Source organism: Saccostrea cucullata, unplaced genomic scaffold (genome assembly GCF_032062105.1).
Source record: "Saccostrea cucullata isolate Sc308-1 unplaced genomic scaffold, CSIRO_AGI_Scuc_v1 ctg756, whole genome shotgun sequence".
Taxonomy (NCBI): domain Eukaryota; kingdom Metazoa; phylum Mollusca; class Bivalvia; order Ostreida; family Ostreidae; genus Saccostrea; species Saccostrea cuccullata.
The window spans coordinates 50091-75029 of NW_026930876.1; the positions used below are offsets into that span (position 1 = coordinate 50091).

At 34.7% G+C, this 24939-nt stretch overlaps 1 protein-coding gene across 9 annotated transcripts in view; it reads left to right on the forward strand.

Annotated features, from left to right (window-relative positions):
* Positions 1-5967: 5967 nt before the first annotated feature.
* Positions 5968-24939, forward strand: part of LOC134230409 (cAMP-regulated phosphoprotein 21-like) — a 49270-nt gene continuing 30298 nt past the window's right edge. For 5 of the 9 annotated variants that reach the window (XM_062712210.1, XM_062712215.1, XM_062712216.1 and 2 more), the window contains exons 1-2: positions 5968-6104; positions 20449-20606. The gene's annotated coding sequence lies outside the window, so the exon portion shown is untranslated. Of the gene's footprint in view, positions 6105-14765; positions 14785-14866; positions 15027-15415; positions 15511-20448; positions 20607-24939 lie in introns of those variants that run through there. The other 4 variants (XM_062712211.1, XM_062712214.1, XM_062712212.1 and 1 more) reach the window with 4 other exon arrangements.

Sequence of the window (24939 nt, forward strand, 5' to 3'; positions counted from 1 at the left end):
TTCCCAATGCGTTCAAGGTGGATCCATAATAAAACTTGATGAGAGGATACATTTATTTTTACTGAAAATAGACCTAGTATCAAATATTAATTTAAACTTCTCTACCGTATCTTTACCATTTTTTTTATGACAAAGATAATCAGAAATACTTTTTGCATTATCAAAATCAGGGGATATATGGGTCCATGTAAGATAACACAAAACTGTTTTAAAGGACATTTAATAAATCAAAAAAAAAAAAAGAAACATTGCAAATATTTGTGATTCTAAAAATATAGATAAATCATGGATACTACAACAGACATTATGATAAATGCGCGAATGAACATTTAATATAAAAACATAAGTGAGTTATTCCCCTTTGCATAATATAAATTCATGACTGAGACCATTAATGAAGATATTTCCATTCCCATGTCGATACGATATATCCTGGTGAGCCTGAGATAAAAGATACCAAAGAGTCTGACACATCTGTTTCATATTTTGATATTTTACAGTTGATTCGATACGCAAGAGCATACTCTACGTATGAACAGTTTCTGAAACGAGGTAAATTATTGACAAACAAGTTAATGAATCAAGAATTTCACCAGTCTCGTTTAAAGTCATCATTTCGTAAGATCTATGGTCGATACAATGACCTCGTCGGCAAGTACAATTTATCATTGAGTAAAATACTGACTGACGTTTTTCATACTAATTGATAGTCCATTATTTATACACTGAATTGAGTCAACGACAGATCTTTCCGTTATTTTCCGATCATGACAAGGAGCACACGGCGGGTGTGACCGGTCGGCAGGGAATGCTTACTCCTCCATGACACTTGATCCCACCTCTGATGTTTTGGAGGTCCGTGTTTGCTCTACTTCTATTTTGCATTGTTTTATGTATACTTTTGTTCTTGAATACTGTTCGTTATCTCCATATGTTTCATTACAACAATTCCTGAGAGAGAGAGAGAGAGAGAGAGAGAGAGAGAGAGAGATTCTGACTACTGACCAGTAAAGGAGACAATGTCAATCCTTCAAACCATGTGCAGGCTGTATACTGTGCCCATGGCTTTATTTGACTAGTTTCTCTTTAAAGAAATTCACTTCTGACATGAATTTTATCAAGAATTTTTTTTTAAAGAACTTTTTAGACCTCTACTCATATTTTGCAAAATTTTAAATTTCAAAGAAAATTTGAGAGGGTGCGGGTCTACACCTTGCTGAACAATGGTAAATTTTTGCATATCACAAAAGTCTAATTTTAAAACTTTAAAGTTTATCACCATTTTCATCAATCTGATTAAAATTAGATCTGATCCGCTCCAGTTATATAGCGATCTAATATTATTGAGATTGTCATTTTCATCTATTTCATACCAGATTTTACCAGATGTACTCATGGCAATATGTATTTATATAATCTTAACTAAAACACAATAATATCAAAAATAGAAAATTGCAGCACATTAAACAGTTAAAGCGCATAAATTTGCATGACTTTTTTTACCCAGAGAAAATATGTTTTTAAAAATCTAGAAAGACAATAAGACATTTTTTGAACCGGAAAGGTCATCAGACGTTTTCATTGAGGAGCACAAGCAAAAAGTAGCTAAGTTTTATAAAGTGTTCGATAAATCGGAAAAAATATTGGGGGAACGCCCCCTCCCCCCTCCCGTCCTGCGGTCTTGGCTTAGAAATGAAACTTTGATTAAGTGATGAATCCTTCTTCTGAAGAGAGACCCCTCACTAACTTTAAAAGTCAACAAGTTAAAGCAATATGAGCTGCAACTTTGATGTCGGAATTTTTGGTTGCAAAATTATAAATAATAACTATGTCAATGACAGAAACAATAACGCTAATGAGCATCTGTTGTTCATATTTGCGATGGAAGAACTATTTATAAGATTCGATTGAATCAAAATAACATTATTGTCGTCCTGTACAATAGTGATTTCTTATTTAAAACTGCATATTGGATTGTATATAGAAGTTTTTTTCTGCTTTATTTTAGTCTAATTGATCATAAAGGTTTAAATTACATACAAATTTATCATAATAACACATTTTAACATCAAAATAAAATTTTAAACAATACAGCTCATATTGCTTTAAAAACTTAAAATTCAAGACCACGCATACATATTCCTTGTCCTCCCGTCTTTAATCATCGTCGCAAACCACGGGTTTTGAGTCCGCAAGCTTCCTCAAAGAGAATCGACGTGGGTTACCGACGATGGTCTTAATTATTCCACGAACATCCCGTTAGTCCAAAAATGAGGGTTAAATAGAAAGGATGTCTATCTCGTCCGATCAGATTGTCATTCTCAGTGGTGCCAATATACTGTAAAATCTCTAATTTTCGTGGGGCGGGTTAATTTTCATGGTTTTTGAGGTATGAAGAGATGCATAAATTTATATCCTCCATGATATGCAATTTTTCACAGATATGAATACTCAACAATTCTTCGTCAACGAAATTAAATCCCCATGAACTCATGGGGTGGTCCTCAAACCACGAAAATTTGACCCATCAAAAATATATGTTTTTACAGTACATGATTGTTTGAATGTCATTAGAAAATGATACGGTCAAGTGGTTATGCAAGCAATATCAACTAAGTTTCGGACTGGTAATTAATGTTTACCCCATCAGCTTCCCATATGATTCCTAAAGAGCATGTTACCTTGCGAACTCCATAAAATCTGTTATGGGTTAAAAGAGTTACGAGGTCGAAGATAAATCATTATATTATTATTTATCAAAATGATTCCATGCCCGGATCTAGAGGGGGTAGGGGGGTTCCCCCTCCCTGAATTTTGCAGATACTAGTATAAAGTGTACTGTGTCTAAAAGTGACCTTGGAACCACCACCATACCCACCCCCCTAGAAAACGCGGGTCCCTCTTGAAAATGCAGTTCTGCGATAAACTTTTTTTTAGCTCACCAGAGCCGAAGGCTCAAGTAAACTTTTATTATCAAAATGTGTCTGTTGTCTGTCGTCGTCGTCGTATAAACTTTTCACATTTACGTCTTCTCAAGTAGGGCCGATTTCAGCCAAACGTGGAACAGATTATCCTTGTGTAAAGGGGATTCAGGTTTTATTTTGCTTAAATTGTCAAGAAATTTTTGAGTTGGATTTTTTTACTGGGTTGGAACATCCCCAGTAAATTTCAGATTCAAGATCTTACAAAATATTAACAGCAAAAATGTTTACTTATAGACTCTATTTATTGGGGGGAGGGGGGCTAAACCCTTGGTGACATTGTGTACATGTTGGATGGGGGGCTCAATATAAATATCAACTTAGAATTTAAAAGCTGTGAGTATAATCAAGATTTTCTCGAAGACGGACGAAATGAGTCCCCCATCCCCACGAAGACATCCCTTTGATTATTCTACATCAAAAACATCTTAGTCTGAGAGAGAGAGAGAGAGAGAGAGAGAGAGAGAGAGAGAGAGAGATCATCACAATGTAGTAGAGACATTTTTTTTTCAAATATGCCTGTAATTTGGCTTTTAAGAAAACTACAGTGCTAAAATTTTAAAAACAATATTCTGGTAAATGATTTATAATTTATTAATGATTAATTCTGAACAATAGCAGTTTGTAATAAATTATCCACACGAAATCTAGATAGATGTCGGTTCTTGAGATATCATAATTTCAGTTACTCGGTCATTATCGTCAACAAAAAATAATTTCTCTAAGAGAATGGTACGAATGCCTTACGAGATGATTTCAGAGTAGGAACTTTTTTTGTTTGTTTTTTTTTTTATGATCAGCGGTCTGTCCCTGGTCAGGGATCCTTTCAAATACAAATTTCCAGTGATTAAAGCATGATTATGTAGAAAAAAAGGTGAGATGATGTCGTTGAATATTCTCCTTGAAAATTGACTACTTACTTTATTATTTCAATATACATATATATATATTTAGATCATATTTTCTTCAACGACTTTTAAATTATCACTATTTTACAATGTATCCGATCGTAAAAATTCTAATATTTGGAGAAATATATATTTAAAAAACTTATAAAAATACATCTATAGAAAAAAAAAATAATTTCTAACTAATATGTACAAAGGGGTGATTTAGTAATCACGTTGCACGTTCCAATTATCAATGACATTATGTGACGTTATTGAAACGTTTTACATGTACAGTGTTATCCTGTTAGCATTGCATTGTTTTTATTTGGAGTTTTAATTAGAATTTAGGAGGAATATAAAAAATATTTGGTATAAAAATATTTAAAAAAAAAAAAAACTCTTTCCGAAACGATGAAAAACCGATTTTCGAAAATTTGGTCACGAAGGTCCCTTTTCGCTTGACGCAACTCACATATTTTAGTATATGCCCATGCAGCCCATCCCACCCCAACTGAAAATATTTGGTTTTTGTCCCAGACTAAACGCCTATGTATCTGATTTCAATAATCTGATGGGGTTTGATCTGAGCAAATAAAATTTGAAAAGCAGAATAATATGCAGCTGGAGGTGGACGGTTCTTTTTATTTATAAGCTGGTCTGGTCTTCGATCACTGGAATTCACATCGAACACACATCGTTGTATCATGAACATTATTTTACAATAGAAATAATATTGTCTTCAAATGAGTCTCTTTGTGAAAATAAATTATACACTGGGATATAGGCACCATTTAATAAATACGAGTAGATTAGAAAACTATTGATGAATAATGGCGTCGACGGGGCGGCACATGCTCTCGGTACAATAAAATTTTCTGATCCTGAATGTGTATGGTTGTTTGTTTTTGGAGGGGGTGGGGTGCCGATGCATTCTTCCGCTTTCACATACTTGAGATATACTGTCTTTCTGGTACATTTTCTAAATAGTCATAATGCATATTTTTTATTGCTAAATAAAAAAAAAATGTCCGATTGACAATATCTTTATAATAGAAGATTTTTTCGAATTCTATTAACAATGTCACAGTCATGTACATTCGATACCTGGGAAAGGGAGGGGCAACATTGAAACATGATTGTATTTCTTGGTATCTCTATGTGCTCTGAAGCCTATGAAGACATACATTTGATATGTAACATCCTGTTCGTTAAAAAAAAAATGTATTATAATGATGATTTGAAGAACTCCTTTTTGATTTGTTGTTCTTCAACGTTAATTTAGAATTCTAAACAGGGGGATAACAAAGGCTGACTAAAATTCTATTCTCGAGCAAGCATGCAAGGAGAATATTTCCACTGGTTGATTATAAATCCACAAACACCCTCGCACAAATTTTAGCATTGAATAGGAAACTATTGTCTCCATTCGTGGAATCTAACTATTGTGCTATTTATAAATACTTGCGCAGGGAGCTTGAATCTCTATTCATTTAGGGTAAGTAAAAGATTCTACATGTTTTAGATTAGTTCAGTTAGTCGTATTTGAATATATCGACCTTCTCCTGTATGAAGTTTCTTCCAATTGAAATATATATTTCTTAAATAAAAAAAAAAAATCTCTGTGACTATTTTTCTTTGCGCCATGTCTGGGCCATATTTTATAGCGTTAATTAATTAAGTCGCTTTACATACTTCAATCTATAGGGCCTAATGTTCAACCAGCTCGATCCAAAATATATTCATATTTTATAATTGTATTAAATAAAGTATAAATGTACACTGTGATATACCGGCATATCTTTTTCATCGGCGCTCAGTTTCAGAATTGTGTGTTTTTCTGTTCTCGATCTGTCTGCCTAACGTTACGCTAAGATTATGTGAGTATAAAAATCAAAAAATGTTTTTTTTTAATAACTTAAATTTATTATTTTTTTATTTAAAAAAAATCATCATACTATATTAAGCCCCTGTTTTACTGAGCAGGGTTCTTCTGGCGAATGTTAGATTTGAAGTTATTTTTTTCAATGAATTAACTCAAAATGTGGAACATAATATCCTCTTGGGATTTGCTCTCTCGGACAAATGATTAGATCCTCTCCTCTGGCGGAAGTGCATTGACTTCCCATGACGTCACGTAAAAAATCAATGTGAAAGGCTGCCATTTTCTTTCATTCCATGATATCCCGAAATCCGAATTTCGAGGTAGCGACTTTAATTTCATTCAATATTGCAGGTAAAGAGGTCATGTATATCAAGAGTAGTATTTTCATGCTAGGTTTAACTTTATTGGCTACCAGGTGTCGAATGTAATTATTGATCGGCATTTTTCATGTTGATGTTTTCGTCTGAAAACATCTACGAAAGTTCCGCGAAAACAAAGACGCGTAGGCGAAAAGGTTTAACATCGTTACCAAGAGTTTGAAAAACTCGATGTTTTATCTCTGGGGAAAAGAAAAATTGAACTTCTTCCAAAAATAGTTTAAAAGAGATGATATGTCCCTAAATAATTTTCAATCCCCCCTTTTTAATGCACTCAGCATCCCTTGGTTGCGAGCTATAAACGAATATTGATTTTCTCGAATTTAAGCAGTTCTAATGATTTTTGTACAAAATAGTCATATTACCTGTCAGAAGAATTTAAATGTGCTTAAAAGGGATTGGTTTCTATATATTTTATTGCCATGAATAATATGTTGAGTCAGAAAATTGAGAAGATTTTAGTGTAACAATATGTATTTCATTGCATTTTTGAAGAATTAAATTACAGCATCTGCTTAAGAATTCACGGTTCTAAAATCTCTCTTTAATATTGTAATTATTGTATTAGCATTTTCACAAATTAATATAGTTTGGCAAAGCTTTATTTGGCAAATAATTGAATGACTTCTTCCAAAAGTGGTAGAGCGTTTGCTTTGTGATCAGGAGACACAGACTTGTCGAAATCCGTCGGTCCTGTCGGCAAGGCCGGTAAAAATTTGTCTGGACCGATAACATTTAAGAAAACGTCGGTCCAGATGACCGTTTGAAAAAAATGAGCGTAATGCAAATTTAATAAAGGTCGGGATCGGGATGCGTAGTTCAAGGTCACAAACACAGAAAAAAATGGCCGTGTACGCAGCATGTTGACGCTAGCTAAGTTAATTTGTTAAAGCGAAGTCATAAAACTTGTCATTTATGTCTATGTTAAAGACTCTCTATCCCATGAAAGGAAACTTGTTAGATTGAAGGCTATTGAAAATAATAAAGGACATTTTGGTGCTGTTATTCATATGATTTTACCGGCCTTAAAATAACGTACAAGTATCTGGTCTGACGAAAGTTTGACTGGTCCGACAAAACATTTGACTGTGTCAGACCAAATGTCTGACAGCGATTAAAAAATTTCGACAAGTCTGGAGACAAGGGTTCGATTCTTGTTCACGGCACCGCGTCAAACCTAAGATGTAAACATAGGTAGTGACTGTTCCTTCACCAAGCGCTCAGCACTAGAAGTGAAAGTCACTGGTCTTTCGGATATGACCTTAAAAACGTAGTCCCGTGTCACCCCTGACAGTAGGCGTTGGCATGATAAAGAACCCTCACTGCTCAATGGCCCTGAGTGCCGAGTAAAGCTCAAAATTTGAAGCCCTTCACCGTCATATGGTGATGTCTCTGTATGAGTGAAAAATTCTCGAATGGGACGTTAAACAATATACAATCAATCAGTCTACCAAACAATTGCTCTTATGATGTTATGTTGTATTTGAAAAAAATATTTATCAATTTGCCTTGCAACAGAGCAGTATCACTGTTACTTTGAAATAGTCAGAAAATTACCATGGTGAATCAGCACTGTTGTAAAAAGTTTCACTCCATGACATGAGTGTTTCATTTCTGGGTCTATCTGGGATCCAAAATATTGAGAAGTTCTATAAATGCTCTTACAGTACACATACACAGGGTCTGACACTCGTCAAAATTTGATCTCGCCATTTGGGCAACCTTGGTATGATTACAGGTTGCCCGAATGAATTTCAGGTCGTCCAAATAAAATATCAAATGAAACAAAAGTTAACTTAAAGTGTAATTGTTTAAAATTTGTTAAGATAATTAAAAGAAGTTGTGTTTTTTGTATTAAAAAATGTTAACTAGACATTTTTGCAATGTGAAGATGTATTCTAGTATTTTAATCAAACAAAAATATAAGCAGAATCAGACATGCAGAATGCTAAAGTTCGTAGCTTAAAACATTCATTTTCACTTGTCATGAAGGCCTAAATAAAGAGGGTCGAATAACCCTGGATTGAATTAATCAGGTGTTATATTACAGTGGACACCCAACATGGCTGTCTAGCAGCAGAATACGATCATCAGATGATCAGAAAGTTGTAGGGGAATGCAAGATGTCACAATTATTATTTATATTACTATCTATAAGGTGATTGTTGACTAAGTTGGCATATTTTATATCTCAAATAAAACTTTATTAAAGACTTAGTAAAAATTGCATCAGCTGATTGATCGAACGCAAACGCAGATTTCGCAGGAAGAAAAATCTACGCGGCTGCAATTTGAACATGTTGAATGGGTTGGTTTTGTTACAGGAAAATATGTTTTCAAGGTCTTTTGAAGTTTATTTTAAAATATTAAACATCATTATTAAATATTCCCAACTTGTCCCAGGTCGTCATTTGGGCGAGCCAGACTGAAAATCAGGTCGTCCGAAATCATTTCTGGGTGGAAATGACGAGGTGACGAGCGCGAATGTCGAACCCTGCATACATGAAATGTGTAGAAAACAGTGATCATTCTGAAAAGTCTATTTACACAATACAGGATATAAGCAGTGCTGACATGGACAGGGTTCGACATTCGCGCTCGTCACCTCGTCATTTCCACCCAGAAATGATTTCGGACGACCTGATTTTCAGTCTGGCTCGCCCAAATGACGACCTGGGACAAGTTGGGAATATTTAATAATGATGTTTAATTTTTAAAAATAAACTTCAAAAGACCTTGAAAACATATTTTCCTGTTACAAAACCAACCCATTCAACATGTTCAAATTGCAGCCGCATAGATTTTACTTCCTGCGAAATCTGCGTTCGCGTTCGATCAATCTGCTGATGCAATTTTTACCAGAAGTCTGTCATAAAGTTTTATTTGAGATATAAAATATGCCAACTTAGTCAACAATCACCTTAAATATAAATAGTAATAATAATCATCATTGTAACATCTTGCATTCCCCTACAACTTTCTGATCATCTGATGATCGTATTCTGCTGCTAGACAGCCATGTTGGGTGTCCACTGTAATATAACACCTGATTAATTCAATCCAGGGTTAAAAAAAGACCCTCTTTATTTAGGCCTTCATGACAAGTGAAAATGAATGTTTTAAGCTACGAACTTTAGCATTCTGCATGTCTGATTCTGCTTATATTTTTGTTTGATTAAAATACTAGAATACATCTTCACATTGCAAAAATGTCTAGTTAACATTTTTTAATACAAAAAACACAACTTCTTTTAATTATCTTAACAAATTTTAAACAATTACACTTTAAGTTAACTTTTGTTTCATTTGATATTTTATTTGGACGACCTGAAATTCATTCGGGCAACCTGTAATCATACCAAGGTTGCCCAAATGGCGAGATCAAATTTTGACGAGTGTCAGACCCTGCATGGACCTCTAAAAAAAGAGACCTGGGGGATCAGGTGCCATAGAGGAGTAAACATCCCCTGCTGTTTAAATATGTGTACAAATGCACAACAATCCACAATTTATATGGGATAAAATGACATGAAAATAAACAATCAGTATGACATCTCTATCATTAAGTAACTCAACATCACTCGCGGGGCTCAGTGGTTATTGCGTATGCTCAAGAGTTGCAGAGTAAGAAATTGATCCTTACATTGCGGGTTGGATCCACTGCGGGACATGGAGACCTGTCCTTCGGTTGAGACCATATGGTAGGTGACAAGGTGTTGTCATGAAAAAGAACCTCACTGCTCAATTAAGACAATAACCCTGAGTGCCGAGTAAAGGTATAAATTTAGAGCCCTCTACCGACAAGTGGTGGCGTCTCCATATTGAGTTAAATATTCTCAAGCGGAATGGTTAACAACCAACAAACAAACAATGTAACCTTATTTCACAGAACTTTGTATAAAAATATGGAATCTAAAATATGGTCTACTGTTTTGTAAGTCTAGATGCATTGTTCTTTTTTCAATGCATATTTGGTTTGTAAAATAAGGGTGAGGACCCTTTAAAATCAAAGTTTCTTCCATCATTGAAGACTTAATGGTACTGTTAGTATGCATCATTACATCATTCTTGGAAATTTTATTCAGGCCAGTTTAATAAGTGTAATTGAACTAGCCCCAATAAACATTTATCTGGCCAAATCATATAAGAAGTTACTGAACTTGTATTGGTGAGTATTGTTGGCTGTACAAAAGCACGAGCTTCTGAGTTTTTTGCTAAGGATCTGACTTCTTCAGAGGATCATTCTCAATAACCATAGCGCTGTCTGGACCAAAGCTGCATGGATGATACAACTAGAGGTGCAGTCATGCAGAGTAAGGCTAGCTTACACTTCCAGACATGCTACAGATGCTGTGTCTAACTTCATTTTGGAGCAGGTTTCTTCTCAAGAAAGAATACCTAAGCTTACTTGGACTTACCTTGCATGGATGATGTCTCTAGGGATGCACACTATCAGACTTAATGTAGATGCTGGTTCATGAGTAGAGCTTTGGAATATTGCTGGGTAACTTGTGAATACCAATTTCATTGTTCACAATACGAATCATGGTACATTTTTGTGAATATAATGGTTATAAATAATTAAAAAGTTGGATATTCTAACAAAAAATGTTACTACAGAGTTACTTGCCCTTGTTAAATAAATTATGAAATTATGGCAACAAACAATGCTACAGTAAATTGACAATAGCATTGAGATTATTAAAAATTCTTTTGGCATGTATAACAACCTCTGCTACCCACATGAACTGACACTGTGGCCAGGCATTGTTGATATCAACCAGAACACATATTTGCCTCGAGAAAAAAAAGAGAAGCTTTTTTGTCATGATTTAATATTGCAAAATATCATAATACAATTAATTCATCATTTATGTTACCCAATGAGATCTTCAGGTTTTGTCCACCATTATCCCTGTTTGCAAGGGAATTGGGACATTTTGATTTATTATGAGAAATTTTAAAGAACAGATGCTGATCATTATGCAGATTCTAGTCCAAATTTTTCTGTGCTTTTAGCTTGCAAATCAAGCAGCACTCTATGGCACTGTCACCTCTCTAAAATCAAGCAGCTGTCACACAGTATTTCATTGAGGTTTGCTTCAATATGTGGTCAAGGGAGTTTAATTCCTCATTTCTCCCCTAGATTGGGGTGTTTTGACAGGAAAAAGAGCTAGTAAGGAACATTGTAGCATTTGAATTGCACCAGATTTGTGAAGGCATGTGGCATGTTTGCTTTGTAGTACATGTATGCTATATTCAAGGAAATGGCTTTGTCCTATGGGTGACTTTTGAGCACGAAGTTGGGCTTCAGTGACAATGAACTTGTGTGCCTTTCTGAATAGTGTGTATTTTTGGAACCTTAATGTTTAGAAAGCATGCTTTTACAAGGTCTTACAAGAAAGCTCTCCAGAACTGAGAAGTTTGTTATAAATGTGCATTATGAGTTACATCCTCTTGAAGCTTTTGACAACTCAGGTTGCATCATTACCTTTCAAATATAGCAAAATAAAGTAGAAATTGTTTTTTTAGAGAACTGCTTAATGGGTCTGTGAAGTCAAAATCTACTTGCCAATGGAACTTTTCATTGAAAAGTAAGAATTTAAAAGCTAGTTGACCATATTGATATGTAGCAATTCTTGGATAGTGGAATCTCTTCTTTGGGGATATAATCAAGCATTACAGTGGCAAACTTAAAGTGACTTTGGCATCCATGCACTTTTTCTTTGCAAGAAAAAGCATGTCTACATCAATATTACTTTTCTTTCTGATAAGTGATTTCAAAATGAGAAAATGTTCAATCCTATAACCTGTCAATATTACCCTGTTTACATTGAATTTAGATAGTCCTATCTAAAAAAAAATACATACAAATCAATTTTAGAATACCTGTTTAATTAAGGTATTCAATTGATTGTCCATGTACATTTGTTTGTGTGAAATACACAAAATCGGGCATGATGTGGTAGTCCATTTAGTATGTAGATTCTTCTATGGTTTAAGCAACTGTAGTCATTAATGAAACCTTCTCTGCGAGAACTTTTTCTTTTCAATTAAACATGAGGAACTGTTTCCAGAAGAGATTTTTTGTCTCATCTTAATGCTTTAAGGAAGAGGATAATTGTTTACTTATTGAATCTTATTAAGATGATATTATCAAGATAATGAATAATGCGTACATTTAGTAAAAAATGTTGACTTTAATGTTTGACTGTGATGGGTATTTGAGATGTAAAATTTCACCTAAGGTTGTGCAATTAAAGACTTGTTTGGACCACATTGACCTGGTTATTTTGTCTTTTAACCAGTAATTGGACATTAATTAGATGTTCCTGGTCAGGCCTCTGTCGTCAGTGTATTTCATTAAATCATTTGTTAATGCGCAGAACTAGATATATTTATACCTAATATTAATGGTCAGACCATCATTTCTGTAGCATTTCTCTACATATTCAGACCATGATAAAAATAATGCTTTATTAACCTTGTCTTCAAGTCCCTCTTGTACTGATTTATGAACCTATGCCCTGCAGACAAATTCTGATCATTTTTCATGCATTATTTCACGGAAAATGGCCATTTGCCACACAAACATCATACTCTTGAATAACAAATTGTGAAAAGGAATACATTTTACTCTTTCTTAGGCAGGTATTGGACACTGTTAAAGTTACAAACCAATAACATTGGTCACTGTAAAATTCAAAGTTTGTTTTTCCACACAAACAAAATACTTATTTTGTAATAAAGATTAATTCACCTAGAGATAAAAATATAAATTACAAATTAAAAGTAAAATATTTCTGCTTACAAAACACACTAGACTTAAGGTTGCTCATTCTGAGACTGAATACAGTGATTCCATGAAATTTTGCTTTTTTACTTTCAATTGAGTATCTCATTTGCCCCAACCTTAAATGAGCATGTCCAATTGCTTCTTGTAAGGATTGCATTTGTCCACATTTCTTTTGTGCTATCTGTCAGCCAGTCCATTAAAGGTTGCGTATAAATATAAACATGGACTGTAAAATCTATAAAGAATTCAGATTTCATTATGGCAGTATAATACATCTGTTCAAACCATAATGGATGAAAAAAATACTACAAATGATCAATTAAGATATGGATCATTTAGGGAAAGGGGTACTGTGCAATTGCCTAGGGAAAAAATTGACAAACAAGCATGTAGCTTCAAGCTTATACAAAATAAGATGTCCATTTTGGCAAAAAAATGTCATGAAAACTGACCCAAATTGTTATTCTTTCCAACTGTATAGTTTAAAGAGGGAATGGAAGACTGGAAAATGGTATTTTTGTGTCTAATACAGAGCTGTCAAATTTAGCAAAAACTGATTTAATGTTACTTTTTTGTAAAATTCTGGCAAAATATTATTTAAACATAGTTAAACTGTGTCACAGTATCATGGAGTTTATTCACTCTCGTTTAATCTTTGAAACAAATTTTTATTTGGCTAGGAATCTTTGGAAACATAAAACTTCTTAGTGACCCAAATACATCCAAGTTAGTTTACAAGAGGGGACTTTGAAAGTAAGACTAATTAGATCATTAACACTTCAATTTTGAGGATTGGGAAAATGGACCCTAACTTAGGAGGGCCTGGTGGTAGTTTTGTGAACACTTGAAAATGTCTGTCCTTGGGGAGCGTGTTGAATGCATTTGTGCTAATGTTGTCAGAATGTGACTCCATATGACAGTAACACAAGTATTGGATAACTTTGTTATCACCAGAAAGGTGTCCCATGGGAAAGGCTCCAACAATTTCTAGGAAGACAATTTCACACTTTGGGCAGCCCCTGAGTTGGGTGTTCTATAATATATTTATACACACTGAAGAGCTGCACATGCAGGAGATTGATGGACGTGTATTGAGTTCTATTTTCAGTTCTTGTGTTGAGATCTCATCATCGGGTCACTGTGCTTCTAGATTTGTTTTATAACACTGATTAATAGGAGGCAGCTGAAATACTTCAAAATTCACTTGCTGCACTGCTTTCTCCCCAGCCAAACATAAAAAAATTGCCAGAAAAAACCAGGGTTATATTAATAAAATGAAAATTGCTTTTGAAATGTTTTGGCAGCAGATCAGTTGCAAATATTTTAGTGGGATGAGCATTTTTGAGAATGAGGGGTTAAAAATGAAGTGTGTACATGTATATTACGATTGTATAACACAGGTTGCTGACATAACGAAATTCTTGATCAGTCCCCTAAAAACAGTTGCATCATTGGGCAAGTTTTATTCTTAGAAATACTTGAATTAATCAGAGTTTTTGTTGTTAATTTTAAAGTTGACTGCATTGTTGATGGTTTTGCAATAAAGTAATTTTTCTGTTTGAATGTGACTTTCAGGGGTAGGTACGTGTTGTGTCTTGTTTTTTAGCAGCAGAAGTTGTATAGTTCAAAGGTAAAAATACCTGTTGGACACCTGGTCATAAGACCGGGGGTTGTCAGTTTGAGTGTATTCGTTTAGTCATTAGTTAATCATGTTCTAATTGTCATGGTTAGGTAAACGAACAATATCCACATTCTTTGATGTCACAATTAGGTCGTTGAAGGTGATAGCTTAGAAATGACTCCCCAGACTTTGGGAGCGTGCCCAGTGGAGGTGTATAGAGGGCGCTGTGAGCTGCAGGTGAGTGAATGGTTTTCTTTGGTTTCTGCCTGAAGCTCCCAACACTGTATTGCATGTTTTTATTATCTATAAATGATCACTAGCATTGTCTTTCGCTGACATTGGGAACAACGGGAAAGCTCATAGTTTACTTAGTGTATTGCTATTCAGTGCTGGAGTTCTTTTCTCAGAAGAGTCTGTTTATACAAGCATCCTCTGCAATCTTAGTGGTAACGTTTAGGAGAGTTTTTCCCCCAAAAGTTGTAAGTAAAAAAATATGTGTTCATATTGAAGTAAATAAATGTGATGTTTATGCCTCCAGAACTTGTTAATTAATCACACTTTTGGATACTAGCTGTTCTGGTACGTTTTCTGTGCGGCTGTTTGTTTTCTCAGTCTTTAACCCTGTGGTCGCTGCCATTCATTCTCGATTCGGCTAGTTATTTCCCCTTGTTGGATATGATAATGTCAAAGTGTCAAGGTCATACCAAAGCTTCCCCCTAACCAAACAGGGGTACTTGATCAATGGTACAATGTAGAGTGATTGTCTTTGGCTGCCAACCTGCCTTGTATTTGTGTGTACACATTCTGTAAACAGTGAACACAGAATGCTGCAGGTCTGTATACAATCAAAGATAAAGAAGCTTCTCTCTCAGTAGTGGCAGAGGAAGCGAGATGTTTCATAACATCCTATCTTTAGTGTTTATATAAATGTCTGGTGAGATTTATGTTTCCATAAGACAACAGGTAAATCTGCCAGTGCTTGTATCAGGACTCATGTTGAGTCATTTTGTTAAGTGAAACTACGATTTAACCTTTTTGCACTCCTCATGCAAAGATTTTTTGTATTGAAATCAATATTAGACTTATAACTTTTACTGAGAGAAAAAGTGAAATCATTGGAAATGCTAGATGAACAGAATATATGATGTCTGTAGAATGTACCAATGCGTGGATTTTTACCATCACATGAAATGTCAGTCACCTTAGTTATTGTAATAAAGAAGCATTTAGAGTTATTTACCTTTTGAGCAGCTTTTGATTTGTCTATTAAAATGAGAGTGTTTTTAACTTTTCAGGGTTAGCTCTGATTCAAATCAAGTTAATCTATCTTAATCCCTGTGCTATTCTCAGCACACTTTAAGTATAACATTTTGAGAATGCCGGGGAAATAAGTTTTGTTTTCTCTCGGTCATTGGTTTATAATGTGCTAATTTATCTGATTGCTGGTGGCTTAAGTATTAGTCCCGGGCTGACAATAAATAGCTTAATTATGATTCGATAACCAAATATTATGTTTGTTACACGGTATGTAGGAAGCAATGTCTTTGATTCGGGCAGAAGCATCGTGATTTCCATCTTTTATGTATGCCAGATAAAAACTGTGTGTGGGCGTTATAGGACCAGAAATGTAAAATATAGCTGTTGTCCTATTGATCTAATGTTGATACACAACAATGTAACAAATTTTGACTGATTTAATTCTGTTAGGTGCACTGGTACTTGTTTTAGACTCTCCTGTACAATACATGTTAACATTTGTTTGAAGTTCTATAACGAAATAATGATATTATCCACGTTGAAAAATTGTGTTTCGATTCAATTTTGTTTTCAAGTTTGTTAAAAATGTTCAATTTTTATCCTCTTGATACTGTGGAAAATTTCAAAATGATTGTACTGTTCTCAGGAAGATAAGAGATGCTAAAATAGCAATGATCAGATTAAACTTCATAATGATGAATAATAATAAGGAAACGTTGAACAATAAGGTTCATATATAGTTCCAGTAAATGATTCAGGTTGATCATTTCCTAATTCATAATGGTCGTTAATTAATCAGGTTACCAAGTTATGGAATTAAACATCAAACACGATACATATATTGTCAACCTCTCTTTGGTAGATATTGCTGAGTCGATGTGTTCATATAACCTTGTAATGAAAAAAATTGAGGGCTTGTTAGTTCTTCTTTTCATTATTTACTGTACAGACTTCAAGATCTAATAAGCCGAACAAACAATTGTTGTCAGTAATGATGAAAGTTAAAAACTTTTTCAACAAAATAACTGTGCCAGGGGTTTTGTCATAAAATGTCAGCAGTATTTGATGCCATATTTTATGAGAAGAAGTCTGAAGGTTAGATCATTAGCTCCTAACATTTGAATTTTTTAGGTCTTGATCACTACAATTAAAATTGATTGGTTCTGATAAAGTACAAGAAGGAAAATGAACAGAGATATTAAGGTAGATAGTTCATGTTTTAGAACTTAGATAGTGTAACTGTTACGTGATGAAAGGCAGAATGCAGCCTTACTAAGGTTTCTGTACAAAAGGGTCACTATGTTTCAAATGTACAACTTTCCTAAAAAGGGACATAAATAAGATAATTATACCCCCCGCAAACAAAGTTTGGGGGGGTATATAGGAATCACCTTGTCCGTCTGTCTGTCTGTCCGTCTGTCTAGCTGTCCGTCTGTTTGTGCAATCGTGTCCGGTCCATATCTTTCTTACAGAGGGACATTAGAATCTACTACTCCACACAAAGATTGCCCATGACCTAAGAGTGTGTCATGTCAGGTTTGGGGGAACTTCAAGGTCACTGGAAGGAAAATTTCATAATTCGTGTCCGGTCCATGTCTTTCTTATGAATAAACTTGGTAGGTTCTCATTTCAAACAAAGATTTCCCATGACCCAAGGGTGTGTCATGACCTTGACCCAAGGTCATTTGGGGAAGTTCAAGGTCACTGGAAGAAAAATTTCATAATTCGTGTTTGGTCCATATCTTTCTTATGGATTAACTTGGTAGGTTCTCATTTCACACAAAGATTGCCCATGACCTAAAGGTGTGTCATGACCATGACCCAAGGTCATTTTGGGAAGTTCAAGGTCATTGGAATTTGGAAGCAAAATTCATAATTTGTGTCCGGTCCATATCTTTCTTATGGATAAACTTGGTAGGTTCTCATTTCACACAAAGACTGCCCATGACCCAAGAGTGTGTCATGACCTTGACCCAAGGTCATTTGGGGAACTTCAAGGTCACTGGAAGAAAAAAATTCATAATTCTTCTCCTGTCGATATCTTTCTTAGGGATAAACTTGGTAGGTTCTCATTTCAAACAAAGATTGCCCATGACCAAAGGGTGTGTCATGACCTTGACCCAAGGTTATTTGGGGAAGTTCAAGGTCACTGGAAGAAAAATTTCATAATTCGTGTCCTGTCCATATCTTTCTTATGGATTAACTTGGTAGGTTCTCATTTCACACAAAGATTGCCCATGACCTAAGGGTGTGTCATGACCATGACCCAAGGTCATTTTGGGAAGTTCAAGGTCATTGGAATTTGGAAGCAAAATTCATAATTTGTGTCCGGTCCATATGTTTCTTATGGATAAACTTGGTAGGTTCTCATTTCACACAAAGACTGCCCATGACCCAAGGGTGTGTCATGACCTTGACCCAAGGTCATTTGGGGAAGTTCAAGGTCACTGGAAGAAAAAATTCATAATTCTTCTCCTGTCGATATCTTTCTTAGGGATAAACTTGGTAGGTTGTCATTTCACACAAAGATTGCCCATGACCCAAGGTGTGTCGTGACCCTGACCCAAGGTCATTTGGGGAACTTCAAGGTCACTGGAAGAAAAATTCATAATTCATGTTTGATACATATCTTTATTATGGAAAAACTTGCTTCTGAAAAACCCAGCGGGGGTTATTTTGTCCCGTTTGGACAGTTCTAGTTTCATCAGTTTCACTCAAAAACTGCACCTCAACCCGAATGGGACCAAGAAAAAACAATGAAGACATCTCTCAGGTGATACCTAGTTTAAAATATATGTTAATTGTAGTTTAACTTGGGACTCCTATATCATTTTGATATGTATATGGTGTTTTTGAATCCGAGTTCCATTTTGACAGACTTGCATAAGGTTAGAGGACTGCTTGTTGATTATGAAAAAAAAAATTCAACAAATACTGTATTTTTGTTCAAGGAATGTAGAATTGATAAAGCACAAAAGGGATTTTAAAGAAATGTGCTTTTGATTAGAATATTAATATGTCCATTTTTACATAAACAAATGTAGAAGTGGTATTGTCAATCATAATTATTTGGCACATGCAGAAACTATGATTTATAGTGTAAAGTCACACGTAAGCCACTTTTAAAATAATATTTGTTTAATTTCCAGACTCAGGATAAAAAGATTGGGTCAGTAGCTAGATGGAAAATTTTTTTCCTGAAAAATTTCAAAAACTATGCTGAATTCATAAAATTTATTTTCCGGACTGTAGAAAAAATAAGTATTTCCTGGATATTAATAAAAGTTCTGAGTCATTAGCCAGTAGTCGGGAGAGGGCAACCAAACAGTTTTTTCAAAAATGGCCCTATTTTTTTTTTTTTGGCTCAGCAACATACAATCATATTTGTGAACAGCACCAGGAAAAAAAGCAACTTTAAACTTATTGGGCTGTTTGGTTGTGGATCAGGTCACTCACCGCTGGGCCTGATTAGCACATTGATTATTCTGACTTTGAAAAGTGTCATCCAACATGACTTCTGGGTATATACCAGTATCAATTAAAGTTGTAACTCTGCAGGAGAGGGGTGGGGAAGAAGATAAACTAGCTCCACAGATCAATACAGTTATTGTTTTATTATACAGAAACGCTCCGATGATTGTCAAAGTGGGCCAAGTTACCTAACATTTAGCCAAATGCATTTTTAAAGCTGTAATTTGTACTTTTTTTTGCACTTTTTTTTTTTATCCCTTTTTTCTCATTTAAAGAAATAAAAATCATTTACTTAAAAGAGAGTTCCAAATTTGACTGTTGTATATAAACTCAGTATTTATAGAAATACAACATTAAAAAGACCATAAATGGCCCAAAATGTACTGAGTAATTCAGATGGGAAAATTCTGTATCATTCCAATCAAATTTTTCTCGCAGATATTTGTTATGTGGAAGCTCCATTGTCGTGAAGATCATGTATATTCTTAAGTTTCCATTGCGCAATAAAATTTACTGTTTTAATGCAACTTTTTTGCTTAATAAATACAAGTAAACAAAATTAAGAAGTTATAGGTATAAAAATGTAATTACAATTTGATATAACTGATTTTTTAACCGATTTTGCAATTGATAGGTAGGTTGACGTCGTTGCAGTGTGTTTTTGACATTATGATAATCTGTAGCTCTTAAAGAAAGCGGTAATAAAAATATTATTAAAGAAAAAGTAATAAACAGACGCTCTTGAAATTTCAAAAATAGAAATTTGAGAATATCTCCAATATTTTTTTGTGTTTTCATGTGAATCCATTGTGTACATCATGTTTAGTAATACTCTATAAAAATAGTAAAATTTGCTAATTTTTTTCATTTTGAGATGTCCCCTCTGGTAACAAGGCGGTAGAATTTTGTGTTTCTTACATATATTGTATAATATAGTATTACTCATCAAATACTATAGTTTGAACAAAATGTCTATTGTAGTATTTGTATAATTTGCTTTCAAATGCTAAAATTTGGCATTTTCCAATATAATCCTATAGTAAATGTACCTGTATTTTGAGACGGTCCCTCAAAAATACCTGATAATCATTTGAAGAAAAAACAGGAAATAGAAAAAACAAACCTTAGATAAGTAACTTTGTATTTTTTAAGTAGCTTTGTATTTCTTTGTAGGGTCTGTATAATCAAGGTGTCTGAACAATCACTGGAATAAAACACCATGTTTTGAGAATCTTCTTGGAGGCATGGCATTTGAAGAAAGCAAAAGTCGCATACATTGAATATCAGGACAGATAACTCTGTCACGTCACATGATCTCAGCTCTCAGCTAGGTAAGTTTATCTGATGCTTTCTCTTTTTCCAAGTTACTTCCTGTTAGAACTTTTTTAATTTGATAATAATTAAGGATGATATCAATGTGATACATATTTTGTATGCATAAATTTTTGCAGATTATTTTTTTTGTTGCTGCACATTAACAATAAATTGACCAGTGATAAGTTTTGCTGGCTACATATTGAGTGTTATGACAGAATAGAGAAATGAACTAAAGAGGAAAATACTTTCATCTTTGGTTTCATCTAGGTGATATTTGAGATCAAACTAATCAGTGATGATACTAAAAGTCAGGGGATGATGCCAAGTCAGGCTTTCATCAGGCTAAATGTTGTGCTGTTCCCAAGTTTTTGATTTTAGTAAATTAGCAGCTCATCTAGTTTTAGATGGAATTTCACAATCAAGGCATATTGATCTGCATGAAGCTGGCATGTATTGCAATCACTCTGTGGGTGTTACGCAATCGCAAGCCAGCCAGCCCCTGGAAAAAAGGTGTGGAGCCATTCTACAGGACTATTAGCCCTTTATGAGATTAAATGTCGAAAACAAAATAGCAATCATATTTCCTGAGAATTCCCCATCAGATACAAATGATATTAGGTCAGAAAAGAGGAAGATGAGAGCTATTAAACCTGTTTACATTTTCTTGTTTTCTGTCAATGTGTTTTTGTTGTTTTCACCTGTTTTTTGAAGGGAAATTAATGAATCAACTCAGGTGTTAGAAGTTCACATTAAGTACTGTTTATGTGCAAACCTAGATCACACTCTGATCACATGGCATGTTAAAGTGTGCTATAGCCAGCCACATTTATTAAGCCTGGTCATGAAATGGTCAAGCTTTCTAGATGAAGGAAATGGCAATGAAAGGTTGCAATTTACTATTTAAAAAAAAAAAATACATTTTTATTATAAATTTTGATTAAAAAGATTTATTGAAAAGAAAAATGTCACAAATGGTAGTTTGCATTAGTGAAATAAAATTCCATATAAGAATCATACTAAAGGGTCCTCTCTGGGTATTTGTTTTATTTGACAATATATATATTTTCATTCCCTCTTGGACAAATCTCATGCCACCCATTAGATGATGTTGAAATATGCATAACATAGACTAAAATGCTCCAAAAATAGATCAGATATGGATATAAAAAGGCTTGAAATTCACACGGCAGTTCCTGAGAGATATTTTGTGGTGTCACTTAATAGAGAAATAGCCGTCAGGGATCGCAGCAATGTCCTTTCAATGAAACTCCTCAAGGTAATAGCGGCATAAAAAAGATCAATGAGCGACAATCAGGAAACGTCTTCTTTTTTGGTCATTGGATGGTACTACCGTGTATGACTGGTCTGACAATGGACGCTCAGTATTGCCAAGTGATTTTATGGCCAGGTATAGAGCAACAATCTTATTTTATGGACAGATTTGATTGTCGGTGACATGTTCTTACAGATGTGAAAAACGCTTCATTAGAGAGTTACAAATCTGTTGTACTTAAACTGTTGAAACAAAACTCAGGTGATCATTCACAAACCAGTTTGCAGTTTACTTTCATGTAACGGAAACAAAGTTTGCCACTGAATTTATAATACCGTATATGTACATATGAAAGTACATGTATGTTTTTTTGCAGTTGCGTATGGATCCTCACTAGATAGCCAGAGTCACAAAAATGAAGTTAATAAATAAAGCCCTTTTAATTCAAATTTTTACCTATAGCTTTTTTGATTGTACACCACAGCTGTCTACAAAATATACGGTGGCAGATTTAAAGGGGGCCCAACCAGCATGCGCCCGGCCTAAAATTATCAAAAGTTAGCATAAAACAGTTTCGTCAAGAAAACGTAAAAAATGTCTACTCGGTAGACCTCATTTTTACCCTAAAAAAAAAATTCTCTAATATCCAGGGGCTTCGCCCCCTGGGCTCCTACCGTGGACCCACTAGGGGTCTCAAGCATCCCCCAGACCCACTGCCTACTTCTCGCGCCCCCCCCCCCCCCCCTTAACTTCAATTCCTGGATCCGCGCCTGTATATCGATATAGGTTACTAAGAGAACAGGGTATCTAAGTGATAGGACAGAGGCCATTTGGTTCGAGACTCTCTTATTAAGGATTCTGAAATTTAGTGAGAATGGACTATCAAATTTGACCCTGTCTGTTTACTGCAAATCAGTGGATACCTCAAAGTCAGCGGCATGTCAGATTGAGCTATTAACAACCTTCCATTGTGTGCCTCAGGTTCCTCAAAAAATTCTGACAGCGGTTACGTTTAGTAATTACAATTAAGGAGTCATACACTGAATCAGAAATCGCCCATATTTCACAAGATTAAATACAAAGTTGATTGCAAGTCAATATGTGGACTTTCATAACTTTTTACATCCAGGGATAATTATTCAAAACATTAACAGTAGCCAAGGGTTAGTTAGGGGAGGCCAAAGTTTGACAGCTAACTAGTTTAGAGGTGGAGGAAGTCAGAGGTATAAATATAAAATTTACGCAGTTAAATGTTATTGAATATTCATTAGGATTCTGGCTCCGTTTTAGGAAGGATGTGATGAATTTATTTACCACAGATTCTGGGTGCCCGTTTAATCACAGACAGATTTAGTGCAGTACAGAGAAGTGCAGAGGGAATTGATTCCGAGTCATGGGAGATGCCAGCTTTTTTATCAAGAATTTAAATAAGAGTAAATACCTTTTATCATCGCAACTAAGTCTGTGATAGAAGGTCAATCGATCAATTTATCACCCAAACGATGAAATTCTTAATTAAATCATTATCAGGCTCTCTGGCAATGAGAAGGCAAATTTTATATGACGGCACAAAAAAATCATAATTGCCATTAAAACATCGTCAAGATAATGTTTAATAGGTGTTGTTTGTGTAACCTGCGGAATACACATGAAGCACTGCAAGTCTTTTGATACCATCAGCATAGATAAAGCCAATCGATTTTGTTCTTGCTAGCTGTTTTTTAATCAAAGCTGTGCTTTGGAAGAATTAAGTTGCGGTATAGAGCCCAAAGCAGTTTGTGTAGCAGGCCAGATCGCCCTGACAAAATGTTCTGATTGATTTTAGTACCCAGCTAATTTGACAAAGCTTTGATATTCTTAAAAGCTCAATTTGAAATGCTTGATCACCCTAGATATTGTTTGTGTTTGGTTGTGGAAACTGGGCTGTGATTAATGCAGTTTGTGGATTGATCTTGCCTAACTTCACTGGAGTTTCTGATCAATCCCAATTTCGTTCAGTAACAACATTACAGTTGGACACACTTTCTACCCTGAATTCTTTTTGAAGTACAAAATGGTCTTTTATTATTATTAAAACCAATTCAAGATCAATATCTAATTTAATTCCTTCACACACATACTGGAACACACAACACAAGATGCTGCAATGCATGGTGGCTTAGTTAAGGATTAGCAATGATGGCAAAGTACTGACATTAAGGCTAAAAAAAGGAGAAGGGGTCAAGTTATGTAGGAGAAAGGGGAGAATATGTACTACTAAGTAAAGATGGCATACTGTACTGTCAAGGGTTTCTATGCTTATAAAATATTGTTGCCATATATCCAAATGAATGAAAGACAGAGCCATTAATTAATCTAAAAGGAGGGATCATAGATAGCAAAGTAAAATGCTTTGTTTACCCTCTATACATAAAGTTTTAACCTTGACCTTTGACCCCAAGAATTGGTTGAAGGTTGGAGCACATTGTTCTATCCATTGCCCGTTGTCAATCTATGGGTGAAGTTTGAGTCTGATTGGACCAAAGAGAGAGAAAATATTCTCTGGACAAATAAGTTGGACTGACAGACAAATTTCAACATGGCACACATAGAGCTGGCTCAAATAATTTGAAGCTTCGAATGTCTCATTTAAAATGAGTTTTTACAAGCCATGACAAGTTAAACCTTTTAAATAAGATAGTCTTGTTCAGATTGAGATGTTCCAAGCTATTAAATACTGAACCATCGGCAAGACTAGTGCTTCATCTACTAGCACTGGAAATATATTAATGTACGCAATGAACCTTGATTACTGGTATATAAAACTTATTATCTAGGTGAGGTATCTGAGTATTATGTAAATTATATTATCAAGGACCTTATTAATTGTGACATAACGTCTAGGAGTTACTCAGGATGATGCTCTGGACTGAATGGTGCTGATGCTGAGCTGTCCACTCGCTGAAGTTATTTCCTTGTGTCTGGATTCAGGAACAAAGTCTCTGCTCTGTTTCCCTGAAGTATAAATGAGACTGTTTTTAATTAAAGAAAAGAAATTTACCAGTAAATGCAATAAATATGTCAAAATGTATGGC